The sequence below is a fragment of the Dermacentor albipictus genome, chromosome 10 (assembly GCF_038994185.2).
Source record: "Dermacentor albipictus isolate Rhodes 1998 colony chromosome 10, USDA_Dalb.pri_finalv2, whole genome shotgun sequence".
Classification (NCBI taxonomy): Eukaryota; Metazoa; Arthropoda; class Arachnida; order Ixodida; family Ixodidae; genus Dermacentor; species Dermacentor albipictus.
In genome coordinates, this window is record NC_091830.1 from 93451343 (window position 1) to 93461574 (window position 10232).

The 10232-nt window shown below is 42.0% G+C and overlaps 1 long non-coding RNA gene across 1 annotated transcript; it reads left to right on the forward strand.

Moving 5' to 3' along the window:
* The first annotated feature begins 632 nt into the window (after window positions 1-632).
* Window positions 633-6907, forward strand: LOC139050585 (uncharacterized). The gene is made up of 3 exons (XR_011508958.1): window positions 633-685; window positions 5229-5294; window positions 6841-6907. It is a non-coding gene; the product is annotated as an uncharacterized lncRNA (long non-coding RNA).
* Window positions 6908-10232: the final 3325 nt, after the last annotated feature.

Here is a 10232-nt window from a genome sequence, read left to right on the forward strand (position 1 = left end):
TGATGACGTTGTTCTTTCCGGACAGACAGGTAAGCGGGGAATTAGTATTTCTTATACCTTACGTCTACAAACTTGTAGCAATACAGTGATACACTTGTCAATCAGCCGCAGTAAAAAATATGCTATAGTTTTCCAGATCTAATGAGTCGGTCACAAGCACTGATGTATGGACTCTGCAGCAGACATTCGGGTATTTCAGAGAGGCTGTGTATCGTTTTTGTGATCCCAATAAAGTTAGTTTATTACAGCCCACTTCAATTATGACCATTCTGAGTATTTCTTTACCTTAACAATGCTTTAGTGAGTCAGACATTAAAATTGTGCCTCAGTTGGAACCGGCGAGATGGCGGTGACCCTTACAAGTTTTCTACTGCTCACGCAGGTGTTTACGGCGAACTTTTCCCTGGCGGTCCTTCCTCACGGATTACCCTTCGACGACGTATGCCTGGAATTGTTCGACAGCGGTTCTTCGTCTTCGACAGATTTGTTCGAGGCCTTCAAGCTACAACAGTGTCCAGCTGGTGACGAATTTGGACATTTTCCGTTTCTGAGCTGGCAACATTGCCAAGAGGGCGTTGACGCTGTCAAGTGTCAGCTACAAAAGCAGCGGAGCAGCACTGTAACGATGGGGCGTGGAACCGGCGAGATGGCGGTGACCCTTACAAGTTTTCTACTGCTCACGCAGGTTGGCTCTTTTTGCTCTTTGAAAGCGTCTCGCTTTATTTTGCCGGTTCCACCCCAACTGCTTTATCTTACTTTTTCCTGTCGGAGACGCGGTTCTGTGGTGTCGAATCGTGTGCATGTCAAGCGGCACTTTTCACTTTTTCGTAGCCCGGCATTTTATCTACTTATTTTGCTGCTTTGTGGCGGAGATATTGAGTGTAACACAGGTCCGTCAACTGCTGAACAAATCCAAGAACTGTTAAAGGGTCAAGGTGCGATACTTTCCAAGTTATCGCAGCTCACCGCAGACGTTACTGACGTTAAAGCTCGCCTTCTTTCGTTGGAAACTAAGCTAGCAAAGATAGACACAATTGAAAAAACCTTGGCTAACGTTGAAGATCAGCAGCAACAAGATCATGATGCTTTGGCAGGCATGATTAAAAAATTGGACGACTTGGAAAATCGTGGTAAGCGCAATAATTTGCTTTTTTATGGCTTGGCAGATTCTAATGCCAATGAGACGGCAGCCCAGTCTGAGGAACTCATAAGTCTGTGCACTGCGAAGCTTGAATTGCCTTCGTTAGCTATTGAACGTGCGCATAGGCTGGGTAAATTCTGCGCAGGAAAAAATCGGCCCGTCATTGTTTGTTTCAATTCTTTTAAAGACCGCCAAGCCGTGCTTGCAAAAGCATTCAAGCTCAAGGGATCGAGCGTTTCTATATCTGAAGACTTTTCCCGTACTGTCCGTGATAAGCGAAAAAAATTATGGGCGTATGCCAAACAAAACAGCGAAGAAGGCTTGAAACCAGTTCTGAAGTTTGATACGCTTCACTTGGGGAGCAGGCGCTTTCAATGGGACGGTAAAGCCGGCGTTGCACGGGAGCAATGACAAATTACTGTTAATGCTGCGATGTGCCCCGTCAGCGTTCTGTTAGTCAACTGCCGCAGTGTCAAAAATAAAATTGATGATTTTCACTTTTTTCTTCGTACTATCCAACCGACCATTGTTTTGGGAACAGAATCTTGGCTTGACCCAACTGTCGCAAGCACTGAAGTATTTCCGGACACGTACGAGTGTTTTCGTCGTGACCGCTGTACGCGTGGTGGAGGGGTGTTTATTCTTGTCCACAATAGTATCCCAAGCGTGCAAATGGAATTTCCGGATAATGAAACTGAATCGATTTTTTGTAAAATAAGGCTACTCAATGGGAAAGCAATTGTTCTTGGGTCATTTTATAGGCCTCCTGGTCCTTCTGTAGAACCACTAGTTCATTTAGGCAATTTTCTTGAAAGTATTAAGAATGAATGCCTTGTTCTAGGGGGGGACTTCAACCTTCCGGATATTGACTGGTCAGCTGGGGAACCAAGGGATACTGCTCGAGGGAGCCTATACTCAACTTTCTTTGATATTTTAGATCAGAATACTTTTTATCAGTATGTGCACGAGCCATCACGCACTGACGGAACAGGTCACGTACTCGACCTTTTGCTCTGTATCGTGCCTGATGTTGTATACAATGTACGGGTGTTGCCAGGTTTGAGCGATCACAACGTTGTTCTAGCAGATTTATCAGTTCAGTATGTGAAGGTTGCAAAAACACCTAGTCGAAAGATTTATGCCTACAGCAGGGCCAACTACGAGGCGAATAGCGCTGCTTTCGAGTCATTCTTTCCAACTTTTGATGCACTCGCAGATAATCTAGATATCGAACAACTATGGAATACCTTCAAATTGAAATTGTTCGAACTACGTGAAGCTTTTGTCCCATCACGAGTTATATCAAGTAGGCGAGCTCGAGACAAACCCTGGTTTAACACAGAGTTACGTGCCCTTGTTCGACGACAGCGACGAAACTATCAAAGATATAAGGCGTCTAATTCGCCAGAGCATTTGGCCTTGCTGAAAGCAACAAAAACTAAATTTAGGCAAAAGTCCGACATCGCTAAGGACTTCTATTTCTTTAATCTAGAAGAAAGACCTGTCAGGGATACCAAAGAATTTTGGAGGTACGTGAAGCGTAATAGCAAAGACAACAGATCAATACCTGCTTTGAAAAATGAGGAAACTATTATTCATGATAATGAGTCTAAACTTGAAATTTTTAGCCGTTATTTTTCATCTGTCTTTTTGCCGTCTAGCTCACGTACTGTCTGTTTTTAATTACCTGCTGAAATAGACCCCATGCCAGAAGTTACCTTTTGTGTCGATGGTATCCGTAAATTATTAAAAGATGTGAACCAGGCTAAGGCATGCGGCCCTGGTGACATTCCTGCCGCTATCATACGGAACTGTGCGGACGCGTTATGCTTTTATTTTGTCCGGATGTTTCAGAAGTCCCTCAATGAAACTGATATGCCAGGTGATTGGAAGTTAGCGCGAGTCGTGCCCATACATAAGAGTGGGGTGCGTAACTCCGTTCAGAACTACAGGCCCGTTTCCTTAACTAGTATAACCTGCAAAATTATGGAGCATGTAATATACAGTTGTGTTATGGCCCACTTAACTAAGCATAATCTCCTATGTCCCTGCCAACATGGTTTCAGGCGTGGTTTATCGTGCAATACACAGTTGGTAGAGTTTATTCATGATTTAGCCTCGGCAGTTGATAAGCAACAAGTTGTGTACTGCGTTTTTTTTGGATTTCAGTAAAGCGTTTGATGTAGTCGCACAGTCTCCTACTCTCCAAATTAAAAGCTTATAACTTGGATGGTAAAATAATAGCGTGGATTGCCGAATATTTGTCATTGCGGAAACAGGCTGTGGTTCTGAACGGTATATCTTCGCAATATGCATCAGTTACGTCGGGAGTTTCCCAAGGCTCAGTGTTGGGGCAACTATTGTTTTTGTTGTATATTAATGATATTTCAGCTGGTATACAGTCTTCATTCAGGATGTTTGCCGATGATTGTGTTGTTTATAGAGTCATAGATGCCATTTCCGATTCACAAATCCTGCAAGTTGACCTAAACACTATCGCAGACTGGTGTGTGCGTTGGGATATGTCGTTAAATATAAATAAGACTGTTCACGTCACCTTTACAAGAAAACGAGCTAATCATCCCTATAGGTATAGAATTTAAATATCTAGGTGTGTTTTTTTTACTTCTGATTTACGATGGAACAAGCATGTTAACTATATTGAAAATAAGGCACCATCAGTCTTGGGATTCTTGCGGCGCAATTTTAGTCATTTACCGAGTGCACGCAGTTGTACTTTAGTCATGTACGTTCAATACTTGAATATGGATGTGTTTGTTGGGACCCACACACATCTGAGCTTATAAACAAATTAGAAAAAATCCAGAATAGGGCAGTGAGATTTGTTCTTGGTAATTATAGCCGGCAGCTTAGCATGACAGAAAGCAAACTTAAACTTAAATGGCAAGAGCTGAAGGATCGTAGAAAGCATATTAGATTAAAATTTTTCCACGATATTTATTATTCTAAAACAGGCATAATCCGCGATAAATATATCCAGGCACCATACTATATATCTAGGCGATTTGACCACTGTTTGAAGGTCAGGGAATTTTCTTGTAGGGGTGACGTCTTCCGTTATTCTTTCTTTGTTAGAACTGTTCAAGATTGGAACAGTTTGCCATCGACCATTGTATATATTACAGAAAATGATGCTTTTTACCACGCATTGAACTAATTTGTTGATGTATTGATTCAAGTTTGTAACCTCCCTGCTGTAATGCCCTACGGGGCGATGCAGGTAACTAATAAATAATAATAATAAATAATAATAAAGTTCCAACATGCCGAGATGCAGTATTACTTGCATGACAGTTGCATTGTTCAAAGTGCTAATAAATAATATTCAACTAATTAGGATGTGGCAAATGTTGCAATAACAAAGTGACACAACTTAGTGCTTCATGCAAACCAGCATAGTAGCAGCTTGCACCTCCCACCCCTCCCATTTAGATTGATATTCCTGGTTGTAATTTTCTGAGACGCATTCTTTAAGCTATGAGAAGGAAGACTATACACTATTACAATGTCATGAGATAGTTTGGATACAATTGGCTATGAAAACAGGTTAATGTTCGTTTTTCTACAAAGTACATGTGATTTTGAACTGTTTCGACATGTGGCATAACGCAATGGATTATACGCTAATGAAGAATTGTATTACTGCACTAATCTGCGAATTCAACTGTGATGTGTCACATAGTAAAAGCAGTCTCTAAAAGTTTACGCAACTATTGAGATGGAATTCTATTATCACAGATGATTTGAAGAGTCCGGTGCCATTAATAAACACTTAGTAGTTGCGAGGGGACTACAGCTGAGAGTTGTAGACCATTTGCATAAAGGGTGTTCAGTATTCACAAATTAATTTATGGCTACATAAATTCATTATTGATTAGTACCAGCAGTGGTCTTCCATGTTACTGTGACACATTTTCACAGCGCAATGATCCGCTGCACGGAGAACCCCATCGCCAGATCCCCCGTGCAGTTGCATCTTGCGATCCACCGACATAAAGTTCACTGGAAGTGAATTAGAGGTGCCAAATAACTTTAGCACATGTATAACTGATCACTTGATCCACAGGTTTAGCAGGGCATTGGGGCCAGTGAACTGCATCCAACCGGAGCTGGTCTGCTAGTTTCCTGTCAAGTAAGAATATTGCCCTCCCTTTACTGAGCTCCTATACTAAATCGTTCTGTGCTGCGCTTGAAGCAAGTACCGTGTTATGGGTTCATATTTGAATGAATGAGTGTTTATTTGACCGAAACCTATACAAAGAATCTCTGTCAAAGAGGCTGACAAAAAGACACGAATGCCCAATTGTCACTTCCCTTCTTCGACACGTACTGTGTGCACAAAACGCTCAAGCATGCAGGTTAAGCATGGTACACAAAGTGGATACATACAAAAAAATGAAAAGTACAAGAAATGCGTAAGAGAAATATTGAATGCGATTTGTGTAGAAAATAATGAACAGTTATACGTGAAGCGACAACAAATAGATGTTAACTTTTTCTTAAAGTGCTTAGGGATGGGAATTCATTTATTATAGTGAGTAAGCCAGGGTGATGATTCATAAAATGAGCAACTACGAATGATCGCTTTTGCATGCCGTAATTTGTACGGATGTTGCCCTAGTTGTTAATTATTGCTTTGAGTTGTATTTTTGTTCATTCCGGGGGTATGCTCTAAAAAAGGCGCTTAAATTTAGTTTTACCTCTTCAAATATTGCAATGGCTGTTTTTTTTTGTTAAATAAGGTTTTCTATTGTGAAAATTTAATTCCTCTTGAAAAGCGGTCGGAGTAGCTTCTATAGGACGCATTCTCAATTACCTGAATCATGGGCTTCTGCAAGGTTAGTAAACTATGGATGTTGGTTTCCGTTGTGGTACACAGACAAATAAACAATATTGGAGGCGCGAAGGCACTAGGCTATAGTATAATTGCTTTTTTATCTAGATGGTACTAGATTCCTTAATTTATTAATAACACTAATGAATCTTGCAATGCTGGTTTTATTCTTGCCGAAATGACTGGACCAGCCTAAATTTTCTTCAAACGTAACACGGAGGAACGCCTGGGACGTAGAACGTGTAATGACTTCATCACAGAATTGTAATACTAAGCTGTCATTAATACCCTTGTTATGAGGGACAAAATTATTGTATTTTGTCTTTTTAGTGCTCAATTCCAACTTATTTCCTCTAAGCCAGTCTGGAAGATTACTGAGTAAATATTTGCTTCTTGCTCGAGAGTAATAAAGTTTCCACCATAAAAAAGATAGTGTCATCAGCACACATGATTATGTCAGGTGTTAGAGGCACGTCATTAATGTATAACAAAAAAAGAAGTGGCCCTGCCATGGACCCCTGCGGAACACTGTATTTGACTTCACCCGCTGCCGATTTGGAATGGCAAATGCATGTGTACATTAGTCGGTTGCTTAAATAATTTTTAATTTGGTTAAGAGCAGTGCCCCTAATGCCGTACTCATTTAACTTTTGTAACAGGATATCTAGCCTAATCCGATTGAATGCTTTTTTGAAGTGAAGAAATATTCCTATTGTGTAGAGCTTGTCCTGAAAGTTACTTATTATTTTTTCTTTGATGTGTAGCAACGCAATTTCATTACATTTCATTACATTGGTGTTTTCGGGAACTGTATTGCTTTTCTGTTATCTTATTTTGTGCACAGAAATTTAAAATTCTGCCGTGAGTGACCTGCTCTACTATTTTGGAAAAGACTGGGAGAACTGAAGTTGGTATGTAGTTGTTCACGTCATTCCTGTCACCCCCTTTAAAAACTAAAGATACTCGTGCAATCTTTATTTCATCGCGGAATGCGCCAGTACACAAAATTAAATTGCGTATGTCTGACATTGTGTGACAAATATGCAGCGCCACAGCTTTTATTGGTTCTGCCTTTTTGCCATCCACATCACATGCAGTGGAATTCTTTAACTTAAGAAATATGTTACTTATTTTAGCTTCAACTGTTGGTGCAAGAAAGAGCAACCTGGTCATACTACATGGAATATAAGACGTGTTAGTTGGGCTATCAGCGTCAGACGCAACAGACGCGCCACATCGTAAGAAATGCTGATTAAACTTATTGACCAGTGCAGTCCTTGTGAAGGTACGCCTTTATCCGTAACCTCAAAAACACAATTTCGGTCACTGTTCGGAAGCAGATCCTTCAACGTTTCCCAAAGGTTTTTGGGTCATTAAGAATATGAGTGAACTTATTCTCATAATTCCTCTCCCTTGCCAGCTTTATATCACGGCCTAATTTATTCTTGACCTTTTTATTTTATTAAGTAATTTGGTTCCCTTGTCTTTATAAAAGTAGCGAAATGTCTATCTCGTTCGTTTATTTGCTTTAGAAGCGCGGTGTCGACCCACGGTTTCCTGCATTTTTTTTCTTCTTCTAGCTTCGCTTACAGGGAAAGCTTTGTAATAAAGGTCTTTCATTATGGCGAGAAAGCGATTGAATGCCTGTACAGGAACAGTGAATGCGTATACTTCAGACCATACCGCTTTGCTGACTGGCGCCTCAAAATATGCAATCGTGTTCTTGGTTATCAATCTGTGCGCGTGTCACTTTTGCACTGTCAGCACACTTTCGTCTCACGTGTAAAGAATAGGAAAATGGGCATGTAATCACTCACGTCAGAGATGAGTACACTCGACTCTAATCCAGTTAATCGCGTTGTAAAACACAAGTCAAGTAGGATTTCAGATTTATTCATCACCTTGGTTGGAACTATAATATCATTTTGTAGCCATCCAAAAGAAAACATCTAGAAACGCTTGTTTGGATTGGTCTACTGAAATCAGGTTAATAATAATATCGCCCGTTACAATTATGGGAGTGCCAAGCTGTGTACAAAAATCCAACATACATTCAATGAAATCTAATAACATGGATACAACACCGGATTCAGGCCTGTATATAACTACAGATATAGTATTCGCACAGTTGATCATCAGGGGTTCATAGTGCTCGTGCATTACAGAAAACTCAGAAATTACCTCAAAGCACATATCGTGTTTTAGGTAAAAAGCTACGCTACCCCCTTTCTTATTTTTTCTGCACAGTGGCAACACTTATAGACTGAGAAGTGTACAGTGTCGTACTGGCCGGGGAGCCAAGTCCGAGAGAACGCAAAGATATCAAACTCATGCTGTAATTCATGTAGAAACCTGCACACAGTTTCGTCCTTGCTTTTTAAGCTTTGTGCATTCAAATGAAACAAAGACATCTGATTTCTATCACATAACTCCCTGCTTGGTTTTGATGGAAAGCTTGTCCTAGTACTTCCATTCCTGAAAAAAGGTAATACACGTAGGTGAGGGGTATTTGCTGCGGAACATCACTTCCCTCAAATCGCACTAACATGCCTCCGCGTGTTGTTTCTCTGAACGCCAGCCTAGGAGCTCCAGTTCAGGCTAATCGCACTGAAGAGGGCCCACACACGGCGCAACTACCATTCTGTTAGTCCAGAGGCAGAGACAATGTGCTGCTGCGTGTTATGGCGACTCGGGGTCGAAGACGAGAGACTGAATGTTGGAGCAGACGAAGCGAAGACGAGAAGCTTTATACAATACGTACATGTAGCAGGTAATAGTACCGGTGCCGAAGAGAGCACCGAACTAATGGGGCGGCTGATGGCGACTCACCCTTAACAACGGACCGGTTCCGCCTTGAACGGCCCCTCAGCAGGTCTGGCCATTTTGAGCTAACACGTGCCGAGCATAAAATGCGCGCTAATGATCCTGTCTGCTAAATATTCATCGCTACGCGCAGCGGAAACCATCGAAATCTCAAACTGAACGTCGTTCGCCCTTCTGCGAGCGGGCGCCGCGCTCCCAGCCGGAGAGTGGACGTATATCGCACAAGTGCACCTACGTACATCCCGCTATTGTGACGTCGCTTCATGTAACACGTGAATGTGCAAATAATTACAGCGAAGCTGCCTATGGCTAGCTTGTGGATGATCTCGTCTGCGTGGACATGGACCAACAATTCTGCATACATGGGCCGATACCTAAGATAGTGCCATACCGGGCCCACCCACGACAGAAGTGCAGTTCGCCAGCAAGGGGCCCACATTCGCAGCTTCACTGGTCGTCCTTCGTCACAGAGTGGAAGGGCACTGAATTTTCAATGGAACGTCTGTTATTTGCGTAATATCTTGCTTCAGTAGACGAAGTAAAGTTCAGAGAAGTAATAAAACACACTAACCAAATGTCTACGTGTTCTTGTTTTATTTCGCACCGCAGAGAGAGAGAGATTTGCTTCCGTTTTCTCCGATTGTTCCTACGTGATGCAGCCGCTTGTGCGGATAACGTACATACGTTATTTTCCACCGTGCCCCGCCCTCCGTGCATACTCTATGAACCGCTTGTGTCTGCACCAGTATACGCTTAGCACTGACTTATGCGTCTTGTCAGGAGCTCTCATGCAGAACGCCCAAAATCGCGTGACGCCGTCAGTAGAAGTGCGCCGCGCAGAAAAAGAAAAGAAAAAGTGGGGAAAAGAATGCCTCACACCATCCTTGAGTTGCGGGATGGTAGAACGAACGGAAGAAATTTCTCTTGCAGAGGCTAGACGGAGTATGTGGTGAGAGTGTCTCCTTTGGCAGTGGCCCAAAGGTTCGCGGCACTGAAATATTTCCGTCTAGGCTATTGATGAACCAATTCGAAACAATATTGCGAAAGAATGCTCCTAGAGGGCACGTAACAACTTTCAGTGTATATATTGATATAATTGATATGAATAAAAGTACTATCTATCTATCTATCTATCTATCTATCTATCTATCTATCTATCTATCTATCTATCTATCTATCTATCTATCTATCTATCTATCTATCTATCTATCTATCTATCTATCTGAAAGCTTCTATGTGACCTGGTGAGGGGCCCTTTAAATCCCTTTGGCGATACCTCGTCGGCAGGAACGACGCGAGGAATGTCCTGACGTCAGCCGCGTCAACTTCCCCTTTCGTCGAGGGAAAAGTCTAAGCTGCATGCAGCTGGCTTCCACCGCAAGGGGTCAGCTGTTCTGTGGAATTTTGAAGGCG